Here is a 22600-nt window from a genome sequence, read left to right on the forward strand (position 1 = left end):
TTTCAGTTAACATTAGGGGGGAAATTATGATAACAATCTTGATGCACCAACTAGCCCATCTGTTTAATTATTTTAATAATGTTTGATTTTTTTCCTTTTAGATATGGATACTTTATTGCATGTTTGATTTTGTAGTTATTTTAATTTGTATTTGTTGTGATTATTTATTATGATATGACCTCAACAGTAAAGTCATTCATTCATTCTTCCCCTGTAAATGGGAAGAATCAGGACTTCCCAGTGCACTTTAAGTTACCCTTGAGATCATAGGGAGAGAGATAATGTGGATGGGATGGAGGTTTCTTTGAAATCCCCATCACATGCTGAAAAGGCAAGCCGCTTTTCAGTTTCCAGAACAACGCTGGAAAATAGTTTGCAACTTCCGAAGTGCAAGTGGCAAATTCCAAAGGTGCTTGTTGTTGTTTTCCGCCTTGCTTGCATATAACTTTGTTGAGTTGTGATCTTGCATGGTGGATGTAAAATAAGAACATACGATAACTCGCAAAGAACAAACAAATCGGCAGAGAGAGTCTTGATGCAACCGGCTAAGAACCCCTGGCCTTGAAGTGCAGCAGCCTGAATTAGAACTTGGAAACTTAGAACTTGGAAGCTTAGAACTTGGAAACTAAGCAGGGTTGGCCACTGTTATTACTTGGATGGATGACCACATGGGGAGGACTTAAGTGTAACTTGTTTCTTGAATGGGCGCATAGGGAGTCTCCCTGCCAGTTTGGGAAGTGCAGCATTGGTGTGTAGACTTCATGGCTGATTCATCTGATAAGCTTTTTATATATGCAGTGGCAACTGCACGGAGCTCCTGCCAAATTAACACAATTCCTGAAGTCAACCTTCCATCTTAGTGATAACGGAATGTACCGAGTTGATGTGTCTGAAAGAAAGCCCCAAGTGCTTCTATCAATGAACCAAGGTTTGAACCCAAACGTCCTCGTTCCAGATGGAATAACCACAGAAGTCAGTGACATTGGCTCTCTTTGTTTCCCCAGCACTATATGCCCCTGCAGCAGCTATACACTATGGTTATGGAGCACGACATAAAGACAGGGAAAGTAGCCATCGACACTGCGGGAATTCTTCAAGAGAGGGAATACTACAAGGTAAAGCATTTCTGGCTTGCTGGAAGGGCAGCCACCAATCTTCCCAACCAATCTGAGGCCTAAAATGACAGGTACCAGAGCATTTTCTGCAGTTTTTGTAGCTGCTTAAGGAAACAAGGCTAAGGATGGGAGGAAAAGAAGCTCTGGGGCATGTCAGAGGGAGAACAGCAAGAAACTTGAGCGGCTCCATCTAGCTCTCTTATGGCATCTCTGTGTACAGATAGGTTTTTGAAGGTCAGGCATGCTGACACATCATACCTTCTGTCTGCAAGCCTTACAAGCATTGGCCATTGGTAATGGTGTCAGATTATGTTTTGGGAAACCCAGGTTTGAATCCCCCATTCCATCTTGGAAACTTGCTGGGTGACCTAGGGCCAGTCACACACTCTCATCTTCGACCCTGGCAACTATTTGGATGGGAGATCTCCAAGGAATACCAGGGGCTTGATGCGGAGGCAGGGAATGGCAAACCACCTCTGTGCTTCTCTTGTCTTGAAAATCCTTTGGGGTTGCCATAAGTCAGCTGTGACTTGACAGCAAAAAAAAATTGCAGCTAGGGTAGTAGGATCAGTATGTTCCAAAAAGGGTATCATACCCATAATTCCATATGGTAGTGAGTACCACTTCCTTGAGGCATCTTCCAATAGTACAACAGTGTTAAGTCAAGTATGGTGCTCCCATGTGGGCAGCGATGAAACTCCCAGGAAGCGGGGGGTGCGCGACATACCGGGCGCACAAATTTGGGTCATTTGGGGGGGCGCAAAATCCCCCAGCCCTTCCCCCGCCCCCCCCCCCCCCGGCGGCACCCACCCCCCGCATTTACTTTAGAAAACCGAGCAGGCTTGAGAATAGGCCTTTCTGTTCTGGTGGGAACTACATTTCCCAGGGTCTCCAGTACAGGAAGGCCTGTTCTCCAGCCTGCTCGGTTTTGTAAAGTAAGTGGGAGTGGGAGTGGGAGTGGGAGTGGGAGTGGGAGTGGGAGTGGGGGGGCGCCGCCACGGGGGGGCGGGCGAAAAAGCCAGAGTGTGCACCAGGCGTACTCTGGCCCAGCTACGCTTCTGCATGTGGGTGCAGCAGTTAAGAAAGTATGTTGTCCAACAAAGTACCCACACTTCTCTCGCCATTCTGTTATTGCTTCTGGGCAGCAGGTACGAGCCAGGGACAACAGAACATAGGAAGGATAGGCACCATATGGAAGGATTGGGTGTTACCCAGAAGTATGAGGGAATCATGTGCCACCCTTGGCCAATAAGAAACTACAGCACTTTAATTGACAATGCACTTTCAATCCACTTTCAGTGCATTTTACGGCTAGATTCTATTATGTGAAGTAGCAAAATCCACTTGCAAATAATTGCTAAGGTGAACTGAAAATGCATTATTCAGTATGTGCAAAAATGTGTAAGCCTCTGCACATGTGACTCTGCCTTCCACTGGCTAGCAATATGTGGAAAGGATTAAGCATGCATCACTCCCTGTGCAAAGTATTATTTCCATAACTGTTCACATTTGACTATATTTTGATCAGTCCAGGCCTTCACCTGGAGCCAGCAACCTCCAGGTAGTGGCTGGAGATCTCCTGGGAGACATTCACATGTAGCTTCCCCCTCCAGAGTCACATGTACATTTCCATTCTCACCCCAGCTTCCCAGCCTTTCTGGTACAAAGGAATTCACTGGCTTTGTAAATACTGGAGGGAGCCACAGGGATTCCATTTCATATTTATTTATTTATTTATTTATTTTATTAAACTTATAGGCCTATCCCGAAGGGGCTCAAGAGCTGACTTCCAACATATAGCTGTTACATAGACAGCAATCAACAACATAAAATACTAAAATCATTAAACCCTAAGAACTAAGCAGCAGTTTACTACAGAACTATAGGTTAAGCAACCCAGTTCATAAATTATTAATTAAGACGAAGCCCGCCCGAGAATACATTAAAGAAGAAAGAGGAGGGAGTAAGTAGGGCCTGGGATGGAATTTACTCGTGGAACAGGCCCAGCTTTAATGAAATGGAGCGGCAGTCTCAGTTTTGATTTCCAATTTCAGTGTAGATGGGGGGCAGTAGATCCGCGACGGCCTCGAAAGCCGGTGGAAAAGCTCCGTCTTGCAGGCCCTGCGGAACTCATTAAGGTCCGCCGTGCTGGCAGTAGGCATTCCACCAGGCGAGGGCCAGAACGTAAAGGCTCTGGCCGGGTTGAAACCAACCCGGTATCATTGCAGGACCAGGGTCACCAGTAGATCTCTACCCGTTGCCGGCATGGCGACCTGCTAATGGGACATAAGGGGTGATGCGGTCCCGCGGGTATGTGGGCCCCATGCAGCGTAGACCTTAAAAGGTTAAAACAGCACCTTGAAAGCGATCCGGAACTCCACGGAAGCCAGTGCAGACGGCACAGCACAGGGTGATATGATCCTGAATAACCACCACCTGTTAGAAGCCGTGCAGCTGCATTCTGGACCAACTTCAGCTTCGGATCAGTCATGAGGAAGGCCAGCGTAAAATGAGTTACAATAATCAAGCCTGCGGTGACATTAGCATGGATCACAGTGGCCAGGTGGGACTGGGAGAGATAGGAGCCAGCCACCGTTACCTGGCGGTGGAAGAGCATAACCTGGGTAACATGGGCCACCCTGGTTCTCCATAGATAATGAAAGGATCCAGGCGGACCCCAGACTCTTGAGCCAGAATGTTGGGGCCAACATGACCCCTCAATTTGGCTGACTGAAATTCGGTCTCCCAGAGGCCCAGCCAAAGGACCTCCGTCTTTGTTGGGTTAAGCTTTAACCTACTCTGTCTCAACCAACCAGCAACCGACTCAGACAGTGCTGTGGGCTGCAGGCGGAGGTGGCTCCCCTCCATCAACAGAATGATGCAAAAGTGTGTAATATGTCTTTGTTCTTTCCCTGCAGCCTCTTTTGGCCAAGAGGAATGAACTTGAGAAATGGAGAAAGGAGTTCAAAGATCAGTGGCAGAAGGAGCAGGCGGATGGTAAGAACTGATGCAAGGGCAGGAGGGGACGGAGACTGCAGTTATTGAACTCCCTCTAGAAGCTGAAATGACTAAATGGAGGCTATCATTCTTTGGCCACTATTATGAGAAGGCAAAGAGTCACTAGAGCCAAAAATAATTCTTGGAAAGGTTGAAGGCAGCAGGAAAGGAAGACCAACATGAAGTAGGTTGACTCTATAAAGGAAACACAGTCCTCAGTCTACAGAACCTGAGCAAGGCTAGTAACAATAGGACATTTTAGAAGACCTACGGTTCATAGAACAGGTTGGAGGCAGCTAGATGCCATTGCTTTTACACAATTATTGTTCCTAGTCATAGGACGTAGCTGCTGCCAGTCTGATTTAAAGAATTACATGCAAGGAGTCATGAACACAGAAGCTGCCTTATACTGGGTCTTTTAAGATCACTGGTCTTTTAAGTTCGGTGTTGCCCACTCTAACAGCAGCAGCTCTCTGGTCTCATGCCTTTCATATCACCTCCAAATTGGTCTTTCAATTGGGGTGCCTGGGATAAGCCTGCGACCCTCTGCGCGCAGGGTGCTCTATCACATTCACATTTAACAAATGGATCAACTTTGCAAAAGTACCCAAAGCCATTTGCAGTTTGGTTTAGCACATAAGCAGTTTCCTCGGGCACACAGGAGCCCTTGCCTTTGCTTGCCTGGGCTGGGCCTACACAGCTATGTTCTGAAGTAGGACAAGCTGTGTAGGCCCAACAGAAACAACTGCTTCCTTATCCTTCTCAGTCCTGGCACTAAATGATTCCTCCTCCACCTGCAGAATGATTCCATTTGCCGCATGGACAAATCCATCCACTACCTTCAGCGCTTGGCGAGACCTGGAGAAAGCCAAAGCGCCAGAGTGCAAGCGGAAAAGTGCCAGAGGCACTGTGGTGGTAACAAGCAACTGGAAAAACGACGTCGCTATCAAGGAAGCGCAGTTAAAGGTATGAGCCTGGGATTCGGAAAGCTTTGCTGTTAAGAGCTTCTGGTTTTTTTTTGTGGGAGGAGGGAGGGAAAATCTGACCTCGGTTAGGGTTGCCAACCTCAGGTGGTGGCTGGAGATCTCTACTTGTTATGAGATCTCCCAGGTGACGAATCAGTTCACCTGGGAAAATGGGTGCAGTGGAAAGTGGACTCAATGCAGTGGCGTGCAGACCTAAATGGCACCCGGGGACATGACCATCTCCTGTGACCCCTCCCGCCTGGCGACCTCGCCCTCACCGCGCCCACTTGGGGGGCAGCAGGAGATGCCGTGGGAGGGTGAGGCTCGGGGTAAGCTCAGATGGGCGGTGCCGGTAGCAGCCCATCTCCTGGGCTCCTGGGTTGGCCTGCACTGTGGCACCCTGGCCTCCCTGCCGGCCCTGTGGAGGGCAGGGTGTCCTGCGGTGACAAGAAGGGGGCAGGGCTCCAGCAGCGTCGCGCCAGGGACATGGGATACTCATGTGTCCTATTAAGAAGATGCATCATTGACTCCATGGCATTTATACTGATGAAGTCTCTCCATCCCACCTCCTCGGGATCCACCTTCAAAATCTCTAGATATTTCTCAGCAGATCTGTTGACCCTATATCTGGTGTAGACTTCCCATATTTGGGGCATTCAAGCCCTGATGGTGTTTGAACTGGCCAGAAGGGAACTGGGTGGGCTGTGCGAGATACCAGCAATAATCTGGAAAAGCCACTGTGTGGAGGTACAGGTATACAATAATCCAGCTGTGACTGGCACCTGCAGGACTGATCAATTGTGTATATATGAAACAAAGAGCACACTTAATATACGAAATAAACCACTATTCGTACTAAACCAGTGTGAGCTATATAAACAAAACCCAGAGATGAATGGTGCCAGGCAAAACAATATATTCTCATCTCTGGCACTAAACATTTCAAGAATGTTTAGATTTCCCGCATGCTTCAAACACCTGGAAGCTGACTGTGCCGTTGCAATGAGTGGGAAAATGCAAACATCTCACGCTGGCTGCAATTGAACAAAGCAAACAGTTGTGTATAAACATCACTCAGAGATGTCATAACCTCAGCACAATTGTAACAATGTAAAAGAAAAAAAAGCACTTTGAAGGGTTTGAAAGGCTTTTTCTTTTTTCGTTGTTACATGAAGGAGGTTTGTTTTCTTGATGTCTGAAGCCTCTGATTGTTTGCTGAATGCAACCAGAGGCGATGTTCTATTAATGGTACCCTAGTTAATATTAACTTTGGCGTTTTATTGGTGATCAATTTGATAGTTGTTTTCTAGCTGTTGATTTTATGTGGGAACTATTTTGGAAGCATTTGGTAAGAATCAAGGTGTAGATTCCAAGTAGATGACTAAATCACCAGTCACGATGGAGATCCATGAAATGTTTAGATGGCGGGAAAAGTGCCAAGATTTCAAGGACACTTACATGAGCCTACCCATCAGGTTCTTTACTAACTGAGGCTAGATGGGTGACAACCCAAGAAATTTTTTTTTTGGTCATGGCACCAAAACTTTGAGACTTGTCTATTTCCTTCTGTTGTTGTCTGTGGATGAAGACTTTTTTATTCTGTTTGACAAAAACCTCCAGTAATTTTTACCTGCCTTTGTCCCAGGTTGTATTGGGTTTGTATGTTAACCCATATTTATCAAATTGTATAAATGTATTGCCGAAGGCTTTCACAGCTGGATTCAACTGGCTGTGTTGGGTTTTCCTGGCTGTGTGGCTGTGGTCTGGTAGATCTTGTTCCTAATGTTTTGCCTGCATCTGTGGCTGGCATCTTCAGAGGTGCATCACAGAGGGAAGTCTGTTACACACTGTGAAACATTAGGAACAAGATCCACCAGACCACAACCACACAGCCCGGAAAACCCACCACAACTAATTGTATAAATATTTGAAATGCCATTTTAATTTTTTTTAATGTTTGGATGTTCATCACCTCGGGACCCTGTTTGAACGGAAAGGTGGCATGGACGTGTTGTATATATATTTTTTCTTATATGCAAATATTAAATTGAAACCACGTGACTCAGTTTGGCTCAATCTAAGATTCAATGATGCAGGATAGATATCTACACACTGATTGGGGATGCAGAATGTGAAATTTGGGGGGCCTGTTTATGGCTCTACCCATAGGAATCCCTCCAGTATTCAAGTACCCTGTCTCTTGCATTTCTGACTCAGCACTTTTACAGTTCTTCTATCAATTCATGTTTCATCATGTCCAGGCTCAGGAATCGGAAGTCAACTATAGAAGCTGCATCTGTGATGCCAAAGCTCGCCAGCAGGAGCTGAAGAAAGTTAGGGGGGAGAAGGTGTCTCCCACATCCGGAAGCTGGTGTACCAGGGAGATGAAGTGATGACACGGGTGAGTGGCGACCAGCTACCAGGAATCTCCCTGCCCTTCTCCACCCATCTCCAACAGTAAGAGGGGAAGTTACCAAGAATATTGTGTACAGTTCTGGGCACCACAATTTAAGAAGGATATTGACAAGCTGGAACCGGTCCAGAGGAGGGCAACCAAAATGGTAAAAGGTCTGGAGTCCATGCGCTACAAAGAGAGGCCTAGGGAGCTGGGGATGTTTAGTCTGGACAAGCGTAAGGGGGGACATGATAGCTATGTTTAAATATTTGAAGGGATGCCACGTCAAAGAGGGAGCAAGCTTGTTTTCTGCTGCCTCGGAAACTAGGACACGGAGTAATTGATTGATTGATTGATTGATTGATTGATTGATTGATTTGATTTGATTTGATTTGATTTGATTTGATTTGATTTGATTTGATTTGGTTGGTTTGATTTGATTTGATTTGATTTGGTTGATTTGATAAGCAGCCCTACCCGAAGGGGGTATCAGGTGATTAATACAACAGCAAATAACAAGGTGCAGGAAAAGAGATTCCACTTAAACATTAGGAAGAACTTCCTGAACGTCAAGGCTTTTCGACAGTGGAATTTACTGCCTCGGAGGGTTGTGGAGTCTCCTTCTTTGGAGGTTTTTAAAGAGACTGGATGAACATATGTCAGGAGTGCTTTGCAGGGGGTTGGGCTTGATGGCCCTTGGGGTCTCTTCCAACTCTATGATTCTTCCAGTCAATATAAGGTCATCCAAGTATTGTTATGCATGCAATTTTTAGATTTCTGCCTGAAAAATACCCTCCAGATTCTATACCCAGAAGTCCCAAATCCTGCAACAATTCAGGAGTGCAGTGGTGCATGAATTGTTGGAGAGAGAAAAATTAGATGGATGGGGGGGGGGAGTATAAATGCTTCTCAAAAAAGAACATCAAGTAGTCTTGGGTTGTAGAATGAAAGGAACCACCCTTTGAGCGAATTTAGCAGCTAGAGAGAAACATAGGCTTGAGAAAGACTACTGGCTTTTGAGAGAGATCTGTTTTGAGAGTTCTAAACACTTAAACCATCAGCCACAGTCTTGTAAGGTCAATCAGCCTGGCTAGTTCCAAACTGAAGAGGGCAGGTTAGGACTGAGAGATAATGTCATTCAGTGAGCTCATGGGTGAAGTGGGAGTGGAACCATTAACACACTAGCTCCCAGCACGTGCTGTTAGTCACCGGTTGAGTACTGTGGCAGGTTCTATAAATTTCAAAACCAGTTCTGATCTTTGTAGGTTATTCTTTTCTCAGTGCATCATTTTTCACCGGGTTTCCGGATGCTTTTTCCCTCAGGTCACCTTGAGGATGTTCAAGCTTCGGCATGACCAAGCTGAGCGAATCCCTGAGGGATACCAAGTCTTGACTGAATTCTGCAAACCCTACAAGGTTGGCGAGAAATACTTGGAGTTCATCCAGAAGATGCCAAAAAAAGAACTTCTGGTGGAGGAGTACACTTTTAAAGAATTTGTACCCTCAGGACCAAGGTAAAAAAGCACAACGTTTAGTCCTGCCTCCCATCCATGTTATCTACCTATATTCTATGTCAGCTCTGATATACAACCCCCTTGCTGTGCCATCCTTGATTTCACCCATGTTCCACTGACCGATATAACCTAACTATATATAACATTTTTTCTGGGTGTGTCCCCATGTTGGGTCTCAGACATGTTCTGAGAGTTCAGTGTTTCCCAAGCATGCAGGAGCCAATCTGATCGAGAGCACGGCACGTGAACACACATCACGCTGTCCTATACGGAATCAGACCTTTGGTCCATCAAGTTCAGTTGTTAAGCAGATAGGGAGCTCTCCAGGTTCTCACGTGGCAGTCTTTCACATTGCCTATTATGTACATAAGGGCTGTGAAGTTGCAACCAAGTCATTGCAACCTTTGCAAAGGGCTTTCAAGGCCAAGTGAGAAGCAGAGGTGGTTTGCCATTGCCTTCCTCTCCAGAGTCTTTTATGGCAGTCTCCTATCCAAGTACTAACCCTAGAAAAGAGACATCTAAGGGGGTACATGATAGACATTTACAAAATTAGGCATGGGGTAGAGAAAGTTCACAAAGATAACTTTTTCTCCCTCTCCCACAGTACTATAACTTGAGGGCATCCAGTGAAGCTGATGGGCAGTAGATTCAAGATGGACAAAAGGAAATACTTTTTTACACAGAGTGATTAAAATGTGGAATTCCCTGCTGAGGATGTAGTGATGGCCACAGACAGATACCGCTTTAAAGGGGATTGGATAGATTTATGGAGGATAAGTCTATTACTGGCTACCAGCCATGGTGATTAGAGTCAGTTCAGAGGCAGTCAATCTCTGAGTTTCAGTGTCAAGAGGCATAAAGGAAAGGCCCAGGGCTCTATGCCCTGTTTTGGGGCGTATAGTGTTTGCCCACTGTCTGAGAAAGGATCATGGACTATATGGATCAGTAGTCTGATCCAGCAGCAGTGACATAGGTATAGATTTTTTATGGGGTGAGACCGGCCAGGCCTCCCCAAGCCCTGCCCCAGCCTTAGTGCTTATAAAAGCAGCTCTCCAACGCTGGGAATAGCAGACTCCCCTGCTCCGCCCCCCCCCCCCCCCACCAGCGGGGCTCCCAACCGGCAGTCCCTTCTGCCCTCCCCTCTGGGCAGAGGCATAGCTTGGAAAAATGGAGCCTAGTGCAAAATGTGAGTTTTGCGCACCCCTCCCCCCCATGGGTGGCTGCTGTGATGCTGGAATTCACCCCCAAACAGCATCACTTTCAATGGTGTTTAAACTAGGGAGCCTAGATTCTCCTTTTAAATCCACCTTAAAGGGAGAATCTGGGGTCCCCAGTTAAAACAAAATTGAAAGTGATGCTGTTTTGGGGTGGATTATCCCCCACCCTGAAACAGCATCACTTTCAATGTTTAAATCCATGCCAAAGGGCAATCTGGGGAAATTTGGGGGGTTCCTGCTGTCAGGGGTGCAATTGTTAAGCTATCAGCACCAAACTTTGAGTGTATCTTTAGGAGACTCTCCTGATGATACCACCCAGATTTGGTGAAGTTTGGTTCAGGGGGTCCAAAGTTATGGATCCTCAAAGGTGTAGCCCCCATCTTCTATTAGCTCCCATTGGAAACAATGGGGGATGGGGGCACCCCCTGTGGGAGTCCATAACTTTGGACCCCCTAAACCAAACCTCACCAAACCTGGGTGAAATCATCAAGAGAGTCTCCCACAATATCCCTGAAATTTTGGTGCAGCTAGCCTAAAAGCCGCCCCCCTACAGGCCAAAAAAGTCTGGTGATTCAAGCTTGCATTAGACATGATTTCATCTGGATGCTCCCAAATACCACAGGGACTTCTCACTGCCCATGGGGTGGGAGAATCCATATTTGGAAGCATGGGATAATAATTTGGAAGTATAGCATATTGATTCAAATCTAGAGCCCCATCCCAAGGGTGGGGGGAATGGCTCTTTGGAACCAGTGCGAGCTCATGCGTTTTCACTGGCAAATGTGCCAGTGGGATGGGTCACCTGGGAGTGGCTGGCGTTCCACCCTGCATTGGCATCCAATCACACCAGTGGGGTGGGGCAGGTAGGGGCAAAGCGACGGGAAACTGCACCCGGGGCACGTATGTACCCTGCGCCCCTGCCACAGCAGCACCCGCCCTGGAACGCCCCTGGAACACCACCGTCACAGCCCAGCCATGCCTTCACCGCTGCTCCACCCGGGGTGTTGTGCCCCCTGCCCCGTTGGTGCTATGCCACTGGGGGCAGGGCATTACTGGGGAAGTCAACTCCCACCTGAGCTTTCAGACTGCAGGTACCACAGCTGGCGCCCTGGACTTACATCAATTCAGCCTCTGGGGGGCTTTTGGCTGGCTGGGGAGGGGTATTGTTGTTTTTCCCGCCTCCCTGTGCCAGCTGAAAGCCCTCTGGAGCTGGCAGGGCAGGGCAGTAACAGGGCAGGGCAGTCCCACCACCTCAGGCCCTGAATGAGGCTGCCTGAGAAAAGTTATGTAAACCAACTTTTTAGAGTTATTAGTGGTGATGTAATCACCACTACTCCCTTGTTGTAAGTACAGGGAACAAGTTAGTGTTTTTCATCTATAGTGTTTATTTCCCATTGCAACCATTCATTAGGTAAATATGAAGAGAAACCTTAACACAATTACAAATTTAAAGCTGAACATGGAAGCAATATTATTTCTTTTTACATACATTAATAACATAAAAACTAAGAATAGAACACTAATAGCAATCAGGCAAGGTTATGATGTGTAAAATACTGAAGAACAAATAAACTCTCCAGTGTTAAAAAATAGGAACATAAGACGTTCAAATAAACTGTAATGATAAAACAAATTATGTAAAAGTAGGAAATTAAAAAAAAAAACTTTTTCCTGTTCTATTGTTGTCTTTCATTAATGGTTGGAATTATAGTGCCAAGTAAAGGCAGATTGAATGGCACAGTCCTAAAGTAGAGCAATAGCCTTCTGCACCCATTACCTTTTGTGGACTCAGAAGAACCTTACTCTGCTTAGGATTGCGCTGTAAGAAAGTGAAGAAACTTACAGTGCTGTCCTCAGAAACACCAGAATGTCCTGGAAGTATGCCTTGATGAATAGACCTGGGCAGGATTCTAAGTATATCTGTATAGGATGACATGGAGCGTACAAAGGTGGGGGTTGTGCACCTAAAATCATAAATGTAACGAATACACATGCCATGGCTAGCGGTCAATAGGACTGAATAACTTCACATTTTACTCAATCAATGGTATGAATAAAGTCTACAAATGAGGCTGTGATACAAATAGTGCCCCAATACCCACAAATTGATTGAGGCATACAGTCACTCTTGGCATCTACTCAGTATAAGCTTCTCTGAGCTAATTAGAAAACCCACAACGAGTTGCCAGTATCTGGTAATATCTGGCTTTGATAAATCTTCAGAGGCTTGTGTGTATGTGGCATTTTCAGTATACATAAGATATATATTTTGGCTGAGAGAAGCATATACTGAGTTGATGTCATGAGTGTATGCTTTAACAAATTTGTGGATATTGGGGCACTATTTGTATCACAGCTCTGTTTGTCGACTTTGTTCACACTATTGATTGAGTTAAGTGTGAAGTTATTCAGTCCTATTAATTGTTAGCCATGGTGTGTGCATTTGTTATATTTCTGACTGTATACGATGATAGGCACACTCAGAAGTTAGAAGAGGTACCTGTTCTCATACAGGTTTGTAGTTACTGTCACACATTTTGTACAGGAGTTGCTCCTGGCACCCTCCTGTAAAAATTTTGCTACTATGTTTGGACAAACAATAATCAGCATAATTGAAGTCTCATTTGTCACTGGGCTTACCACCAACAACAGGCAACACCCACCCTCCCTGCTCCATCTGCCATATCTGCTCGGTAGAATAGCAGGAGAAACAAAGGACAGCATGGCTACTGTGATGTCACTTCTGGGTGAGCAGCCATAACATGTCATTCGCAATGCTGTAAGAACTCCCTCAAAACTCTGTGGTCTTTACCATAGAGATTGGAAGGAATTCCTATATCATTGTGATTTGTGGATGCCATAACAGAAGTGATGCCATGGCATCAGCAGCACTCCCCAGGCTTTGCCCCCAAACATACCTAGGAGTTTCCAGTACTGGGCTAACAATCCAATCTGTGATAATCACAGTGGTTCTGTCCAATATGTTTTAGCTGAAGGGGCAATTCTGGAAGAGTCAGAGCCCACTGCAAAACATGCTGATCACTGCAAACTACCTTTCCCACAGTGCTGCTCTCAAATTCTTAACTCTGGAAGGAATTTTATTCCTTGCAGATTGATTGGGCAAACGGGATCCCTTATGCATGCTAAAAGCTACTTCTAAATGTTTTTTTGTGGTAGCAGCTTGTTCCATCACTCAATCAGTAAGTTGATTTTCTTTGCTGCGTACTACTTCATTCACGTGGATGTTTCTGATATTTGGATGGTTGGATGTTTCACTGATGTTTGGATGTTTCACTGCCAGTTAATCTTTGGGTTTCTTGTGGGGAAAACTGAGACATACAAATGGTGTTTTGCTTTCTCAGGTCACCCTCCAATGCCAGAAGAAAGAATGCCACAGTTTCTGGTCACTTTTCTTCATCAGCTGCTGACTTCAGCAGCTCTTCAGAAGATACCTCTGGAAAGTTGTCTTCTGTGAGCAGTGAGCAAAGTAAGACACGTGCAAATTCAAGTTCATTTTCCATTTCATCCTTCAGATGTGTTTTTGCATTTTGTGATTGTTTTATAATTTGTGGCCACATCAGTGAATATGTATGATGTCTTTGGCAGTCTTTCAGGGATGAGGTCACATATGTGGGGTCACATATCCCTGGATGGAGGCCATTTACTCGTGTGGGGGGGCAGAAGATCACCCCCACACAGCCACACCCCTCTGCATGCAGGGAGTGGTGACAGCTGGCAACGCTGCACGCCCACCAGCCCGCTTGGTGAGGAACCCCACACACGGCACCCACTGGCCATGGCCATGTCTCCTGCTGCCGCCAGGGAGAGGGCAGACACGGAGGTTGGAAGGGGTGATTTGGGGTCGCCAGCTTCAGGGGAGAGGGGCCACCAAAAAACCAGGCTACATTTTTCCTAGATATGCCTCTGGGATAGCTAGAAAGTCAGTATGCACAGTGGTTAGAGTGTTGCACTAGGACTGTGGAGAGCCAAGTTCAGATTCATGTTTACCATGAAACATACAGGCGACCTTAGGCCTGTCATACCTCACGAGTATCTGTTGAGTACCTGTGTGCATGGAAGAGCAAAATGGGCAAAAGAACTCCCTCCCCAGTGTGGTTTCACATGGAAAAAAAGCTGGGGGAGGGAGGAGCCCTTCCTCCTCCAAGGGCACCATTCTAAGGGTGTTTAAGCTCTCTCTTTTTTTAAAGTAGCCATTCCCCACACTTGCTGGGTGGCTGCAGGGAACCCAAGTCTATGAAAAAAATAACATATGTTTTGACCCATAGATCAAATTAAGCCTGAAATTTCTCTCGAAGCTCAAATGGCTAAAATGAGGCTATTACACGTTGGTCATAATATCAGAAGACAAGACTCCCCTGAAAAGACAATAATGGTAGGAAAGGTTGAAGCCAGAGTCAAAGAGGAAGACCCAACTTGAGATGGATTGACTCTATAAAGCAAGCCACAGTCCTCAAACTGCAAGACCTGAGCCAGGCTGTTAACAATTGAATATTTGGGAGGAACTGATTTATAGTGTTGCCATGAATTGTAGGCAACCTTATGGCACTTAACATACACAAGTTGATGAAGGGTCTTTGAGGAACTGATTCCGTGGTACTTCCTTCCCCTACCCCTTGCCACTAGGTCATAAATCCTACTTTTTCTTCCCTTTTACAGTTCAATGTAAATTCACATAGTCTTTTCCACATAAGGATCATCTTGGGTGGCTTTCCCATTGCTGCTGCAGTGACTGATCCAGCCCAGTGGCCCCAGGGCTTCCATGTGGCAGGTTTCCCCAAAGTTTCCCAGCCCCAGGGCCCCACAGCAGCCACTCCCTCTCTTTGCATCTCAAGGGGCTTATTCTTTTTTTTATTGGCAATTAACATGTAGCATTATAATGTTTTAATAGTCTTCAGATTCTCTGAATGCATACCATTCATTGTTGTTTTTTAAGTATCTAGCTGAGGGGTTACCAACATGGTACCCATGGGTGACATAGTTTCTACCAACACCTTTCCTGGCTTTCACCAACTGTTTTTAGGAACTGAGTGAGCCCAGGTAGGGTTTTTGCCAGCAAGACTTCTGATTGATTATTGTAGATTGAATTGGCTGCCACCACAACACAAGGATCTGCATTGTGTTACCAAATTTAAACTGTGGCAATCATTTAGTGGCTGGCCCCACCTCATATATAGCAGTGATTTGTTGCTGTGCCTGCCATGCTGTGTCAGAATTCCAAATGTGCCCGCAGGCTGGTCTAGCCCCTTTTGCAGATATCTCCACAATAAAAAGGGATTTCAGACAGCTGGATAGACAGGTGGCTGAAATTCTATAATTATACCTCTATTGTCAATTTAAAAACAAAAGTGAGCCTTCTGGTTGCAGGATGAGGAATGGTGCCTATGTGTGTGGGGTTGGGAAGATGCAGACTTTTCCCCAGTGGTGTTGCGCCAACGGGGGGGGGGTGCGATGCCCCAGGCACAGCTGCCACAGGGGTGTGGCCGGGCTGTGGAGGGGGCGGGGCGGGCATTCTGGAGGGGCGGGCAGTGCCGCAGCAGGGGCACAGGGCACGCTCGTGCCCCAGGCGCAGTTCCCCCTTGCTCCGTCCCTGCTTTTCCCATACACATGGGTGCCCCCCCAACTTTGTAAACAGTTTTTACTAAAACATCAAAACACAACAGGTTTGGGAAAGTCACAGGAGAAGATGTAAGGATGCATTACAGTTCAGTGAGGAAACGGGAGGAAAACTCTACTTTCTAATAATATCTACATCGGGGCAAACAATCCATGCATAAAGGACCTTTTCCTTATTGACGGTTTCTGTATAAACCAAGGCGAATTCTTTATTTCAAGGAGGAGGCCATATCAGAAAGCAGCTAACCATTAATGTAATTTTATCATCCAGTAATCTGAATATCTTTTTTAAAGCCCTCCATAGATCTGGGGAACACTTGTTCACTTGAAATATTTTAAAGCTGTCAACATCCTCTCCTTACCCAGTCATTTTCTTTGAGCTGAAGAAACGAAGTACATTTGAACTTCCCCTAGATGACAGGCTCATAAAAAGCTAGAAAAGATTACTGTATAGATTGCCTGAAAGATAGAAGGCTGATTAATTATTGGTGTCTGCTGCCAGCAGTGGAGGGATGGATTCTCTACTTCCTCCCAACAGCTCCTAAATAAGGTACTACAATCTGGTGCACGGAAATTACCTTCATCTAGTAAAAGTCAGAACGAATTTTGTGGTGTAGTGCAGACCGAGGCCAAACTGAATGATTTTAGTAATGCCTCCTGACCTGCTGATTCTCTAACAGATTTGCAACTGTCTTTCAAGATGATTCTTCCAGGCCTGTTTCCCCACTTCTCTTTGGCTGTACAAGGACATAGCTTTGGATCCTATGCTATGCAAGCATGGTAGTGCTTGGAGAAGGGAACTTCCCTGCTTCCTGTTGCTGCCTGCCATGCCATTTGAAATCATGCTTGCAGTCATGCTTGCGGGGGCAGGGGCGGCGGGGGGGGGGGGAATCAGTGCACCTCCAGGAGCAATACAAGTTTTTATTTATTTATTTATTCATTCAACTTATATACCGCCCAATCCCCGAAGGGCTCTGGGCGGTGAACAACATAACATTCAAATACAGATAAACATAAAAATCAAATATATGTTAGTCTCTAGATAATATAAATTAAAATGCAGCAATTAATACATAACATAACAATGCCCGCAAAATCCTTCTTAAACCCTCCCGAGAGGAGAAAAGAAAGGGTGGGTCCAACAGATGGTAACGGACCCTAATTCCATAAAAATGGAAGAGGGGGGGCACTGACATGGATCATCCCCCGTCATCGATTACCCTGACATGCCAGCCCCCATTTTCAGTTGCTTGCCCTCGAGAAACTGAGGAGCAGGAGAAAAAATGGCCAACACAGTGATGCTCTAGGAATTTTCTAGGTTTCTGGAACGTGATATTAAAACCTCCCCAAATTTCACTGTTCCCAGTCACTGCTCCCCATATCTCCCAGTATATGGGAGTATACTCCCAGTATACTCCTGTCTATCATAGTAACACCATTATCAAATGTGGATAAGTTAATGAAGCAGGGGGCTACAGTGCTGGATGTACTGCAATTCCTCAGGGCCTGTAAGACAAAGTTGTTCTTCCAGGCCAGTGGTGGTGAACCTGTGGCACGGGTGCCAGAGGTGGCACTCAGAGCTGTCTTTGTGGGCACATGAGCTGTTGCCCCAGTTTGGGCACTCAGCAGTGGCATAGCACCAAGGGGGCAAGGGGTGCGTGACGCACTGGGTGTGCGCTCCTGTGAGGGTGTGGCGAGGGTGTTCTGGGGGTGGGGCGGGGGTGTTTCGGGACAATCCAGGGGCATTCCAGGGCAGGGCAGGGCGGGGGCGTGGCAGGGGCACAGGGTGCATGCATGCCCCAGGTGCAGTTTCCCCTCACTCCACCCCTGGCACTCAGTCTCTAAAATGTTCGCCATCACTGTGCCAGGCCTATGGTTGAGCCCAGCAACATTTACCATCTTTGTGGCCTCACTCTTCCTTTCCCCTTTTCTTTTTTCCCCTGACTTCCCCTATTGTGACGTCTTGCAGATATATGATGATACAGGGGTTATTGATTGGTTTAGCCCTCATATTTTAAACTGGCACTGAAATTGATTGTTTTTATTGATTTTATCACTTATTATGTTGTTATATTGTTGTAAGGTGCCCTGAGCCTGTTTGGGGAAGGGCAGCCTAGAAATGCAATAAATAAATAATACAGTGAGAGGGAAGAATATTGCTCCCTGCCTCATCTGCTGCTGAGAAGCACCTTCTTCTTGCAGAGAAGATGGCCTGGATCCAAATTTTTCAGAATATTCCTCCCTGCCTCCACCTGTAGCATTAACCCCAATTGTTAACACCATCATAACCTCTAATTATACCATATTTAGCTAGAAAACAGTATAGAGGTAATGAGGATTGGGGAATCCTGCTTCAGAATAAGAAGCAAAATGCTTCCTACTCTCTACAATAGTACTCAACAGTGGGAAATTCTATGGATGAAAGATGTAAAATTTATAGCCAGCCAAACATTAAGAGAAAATTAGCACAAGATGTTTTACAGGTGGACTATCAAAGGATAGCGACAAGATGGACAAGAACTACGAAGGGAAATGTTGGAAATGTTAGAAAGTGGTTGATACCTTTTACCATATGTGTCAGACAAGTAAAAAAAATTAAAAATGGAAAGAAATACATGCACAAATTCAGCAAATATTTTAAATTTAAAATGATAAAATGTCATGGACGCCAAGAATGCACTATTAGGCATTTCATCCAAAAAAAATTCCAAAAATCATAGAAGAAATGTTATGCTATATGATAACAGCAGCTAGAGTTATACTTGCGGCAAAATGGCGAGCAGGAGAATGCCCAAGCCAAGAGGACTGGGAAAGCAAACCAGCAGAATATGTGGTACTGGCAACATTAACAAATTTTGTAAATAAAAGACCAAAGAATTTCAAGATAAATGGAAAGCATATTTCTTATGTTACCTTTATAAATTTGGTTGTTGAAATGTTGTACATAAACTATTAATAACCCTCATGATATGCTAAATATTGAAAAAAGGGAGGAAGACATATAAAACATTTGAATATATCATGAATAGAGGATAATAATGTCTATTTTCAATGTGAGGATTATTCTTAGAAACTTATAATAATCTTCAACCAACTTCAGCTGACCTTTATTAGGCATATCAGTAAAACAAAATACAGGACAGAGTGGGTGTTAAAACTGGACATAAAACTGGACAAAGCACGTAAGGTTGGTACAGAAGAGGTGGTCAAGCTTCCATTATGTCTTTGACTTGAGCACTTCTAATAAAAATTCAGTGGCTTTTCCAGTTATCCCGCCATTGCTATTATTCAGCAGGTGAATAGTTTTTGTATGCTCCGAACAAGTTTTTTTATTCCCTAGAGCCAGGACAAGTAGGGAGAGTCTAGGTAACGCATGCCTCGGGCAAGAAAACATAATATGCTTGAGGGTCTCAACAGTATCCTGACAATCTGCACATGTTCTATCTTTGTGGCGATTCCCCTCCCCCTCCTGTGGCCGCGGCTGACAAGCCGTCCCACCGTCCCTATCCGAGGTGATGGACTCCTCGTCTGTGGCCCCGGTCTTTGGAGCTCGTAATGCAGTCAGCTGCCTAAACCACAGGGTGCTCCTCGAGGGGTGAGGCCAGCCCTCACTCCCTGGGGTTCCCTCCTATTGGTGTTTGGGGGGTGGCTGCCCCCCTACTGGGGTCTGCTGCTCCCTCCCCAGCCAGCTTCTCTCCCCTCCTTGGACTCCTCTCTTCCCCCTCCCAGGCGCCTCCGCACTCCCCTTCGCTCCCTCTCACTCCTCCTCCTTCAGCTCCTCCGCTCTCTTTCCCTCCTCCTCCTTCTGCTCCTCCACTCTCTCTCACTCCTCCTCCTTCTGCACCTCCACTCTCTCTCCCTCCTCTTCCCTCTGCTCCGTCGCTCTTCCTCTCTCCGGTCCACCTCCCTTCCCCCACGACGCTTTCCCCGACCTCCTTGGGCCCCCGCACAACCCTCCCACGCCCTGCTGCGGCCAGCCTCGCTCTTCCGGCGGTCTTCGCCATTGTCCCGGCCGTGCCCCGTTGATTGCGAGAGGCGCGGCAGCTGCCGGCTAAGCTGCAGCTGCTCCTTGTCGCGCCTGTCGTCCGCCGGCTCCTCCCCCCCGCTGGCGCTTCTGCCGCGGGTCGGGGCGTTGCGCCGGTCGGCTGCCGTCGCGCTGGCGGCCCCGCCCCCCGGCCATCGAAGTCCGAGGCGAGCGGGCGCGGCGACCCCCGGACAATCTTGAAGTAGAATGTTCAACTGTTGGCCCTTAAGAAAGGCAGAGGGGACTGCATTACATCTAGCTTGAATGATGATCCATCTCTGCCTGGGCTCTGTGAAGCTAATTTCAGGATAGATTCCAAAGTGCAAGGGAGAGCAAGATGTCCTGGCTGCACTCAACAGCAACTGGTATTCCTGGTCCAGTAGCCTTCTTTTTAGGGATAGCCAAATTTCATTTGCAGATTGCATAAAAAAGGTTTCTAAGGAGAGACCTAAAGAGGTTATTTTGACCTCTATACATTTCCACCATTCGGAGGATTGCAATTCAGAGAGGGCTAGATGGGTGAGGCTTTTGGCCTCAGTATTAAAGCAAAGATGGGACCAGAATTTTAAAGTAGTCATCCACACTCTGGTTTCCGGCGGGTGCTGTCCTGATTCGAGACACAGAACAGCATATGGGACACAGTGGGGTACCCATAATAATCACTTATCTATCTTTTTAGCTATTTCATCTATTTGTATTTTTATCGTAATATTGTCCAGTGATATTTGTTAGATTATTGTCTATGATATTTGTTAGATTATTATGATAATCATTATTTCATGTTTATTATGTCATTCACTATTGACAGTAGCAGTTATCATACTTCGATTATTGTGTATAATATCATATGCACAATGTCCTTTTTTCTTTGCTTTCTGATACAATTGCAATACTTGTTTTGGACCTTTTTCTTTTTGCTGTTCTGTTTATATTTATCGTGATTATTTTGAGTGTTCAGAATTCAGAAAATGCTAGCATTAATGCAGGACTGGTGATGATACTGTTGCAGTTTTCCTATTTGTAGGTTTCTTAGAGGCAGCTATTGGCCACCATGTGAACAGAATGCTGGATAGGCCTTTGGTCTGATCCAGCATGGCTCTTACATTCTCATAACAGGGGAAGTCAATGTTGAATGAAAAATTCTTTGTGAGAAAATGATCATACAACAGAGGGACATTGATGGGGTGGAACTGGGGATTGAGCCTGGTATGTCTCTTGCGCTCCCCCCACCTTCTATTAAAAAAAAGAGAGAAAAGTGTATCTTTGTGCAATTTAAAAATGTTTAGATCTGTAACAGAACTGGCATGGGAGCAGTGGTAGGTTGGAGGAATTGTATTACATTGATGAAATGTCACAGGTGCTAGCCAATAGGCATCCACAAAGCTTTGTGAAATCAACTCGCATTTCTCTCCTGGGGAGAAAAATCAAGTTTTCTCTGGTTCAGCTTGAAAACATGCCAGATATGTACAAAACTCATTTTGATACACCACAGCAGGCAAAGTTGAATGTACCTAGGTTCTGTGGACAATGATGACTTTCTTTCCATCGTTCTAATTTTTTTACATTTGTAGACAGCTTTTGCTCTTGCTTCTGTCATCTAGGTCCCAGCAAATCCTTCTACAGTGACACAGAGAGCCTGGGAGGGAGCTCCGAGGGACAGTCCTTGGATTCCCCCACTTCCAGTCCAGGTGAGATGAATGCCATCCTCTTTCATTCAAAATGCATACTATTTATTTGAACACATGAAGCAGCTTTGTACTAAATCAGACTATTGGTCCATCAAGGTCGATATTGTCTACTTCGATGGGCAACAGCTCTTCAGGGCCTCACGTGGAGGTTCTTTCACATCACCAATTATTTTATCCAACCTGACCTGGGTGGCCCAGGCTAGCCTGATCTCATCAGATCTTGGCTGCTAAGCGGGGTTGGACCAGGTTAATAATTGGATGAGTGACCATCAAGGAAGTCCAGGGCCACTCCATGGAGGCTGGCAAATCCTCTGAACATCTCTTGCCTTGAAAACTCTGCTGGGTCAGATGTAACTTGAAGTCACTATTCACCACCACCATCACCTGATCCTTTTGACTGGAGATGACAGGGATTGAACCGGAAATGGTCTGAATGCTGGCCAGATGCTCTGTCACAGAGGCATGGTCCCTTCCCTTGTTGTGTTTCAAAATTGTGGTCCTACAGAGTAGGGGTTGTTAGTCATTGTAGTACCTGATTGTTGATCTTGCATAAGGGTAGGATGCAGCTAGATCTCCCATCGTGTAATGTGCCTTCAGTTTTGTAATGCGTAATCCTTATTCTTTCCATATCCTGACATTTTCCAAATGTGTTTGATTTGTTTTTATTAAAATGTTTTAGCTCCTTCCTCCCCCACTAATCCCAGTGGCTCAAGGCAGATTACAAAGTAGCTGCCCAGGAGCCAAAACAACAGTCAAACCCATAACCAATCCAAAGCCTGCAGATAATCACCCCTGACAAAAAGCCATATCCACACAACGTGACTCCACTTAATTGGTCGGTCGCCAAAAGAAAACAGCCTTGGATCTTTTATTTTAAAAAGAGGGATGTAAAGAGAGAGTTGCCAACTGCATGCTTGGAAATTCCTGGAGAGTTGGAGCCTGGGGAGGGACCTCAGGGAGGTATAATGCCCTAGAATCCCACCTTCCAAAGCCACCGTTTTCTTCATGGGAGCTAATCCCTATTTTCTGGAGATCATTTATAATTCTGGGA

General features: G+C 45.8%; 1 pseudogene; it reads left to right on the top strand.

Annotated features, from left to right (window-relative positions):
* The window catches only part of LOC125427945, a 91120-nt pseudogene extending 69521 nt beyond the window's left edge, over positions 1–21599 (top strand).
* Positions 21600–22600: the final 1001 nt, after the last annotated feature.

This window comes from Sphaerodactylus townsendi, linkage group LG03 (assembly GCF_021028975.2).
Source record: "Sphaerodactylus townsendi isolate TG3544 linkage group LG03, MPM_Stown_v2.3, whole genome shotgun sequence".
NCBI lineage: Eukaryota > Metazoa > Chordata > Lepidosauria > Squamata > Sphaerodactylidae > Sphaerodactylus > Sphaerodactylus townsendi.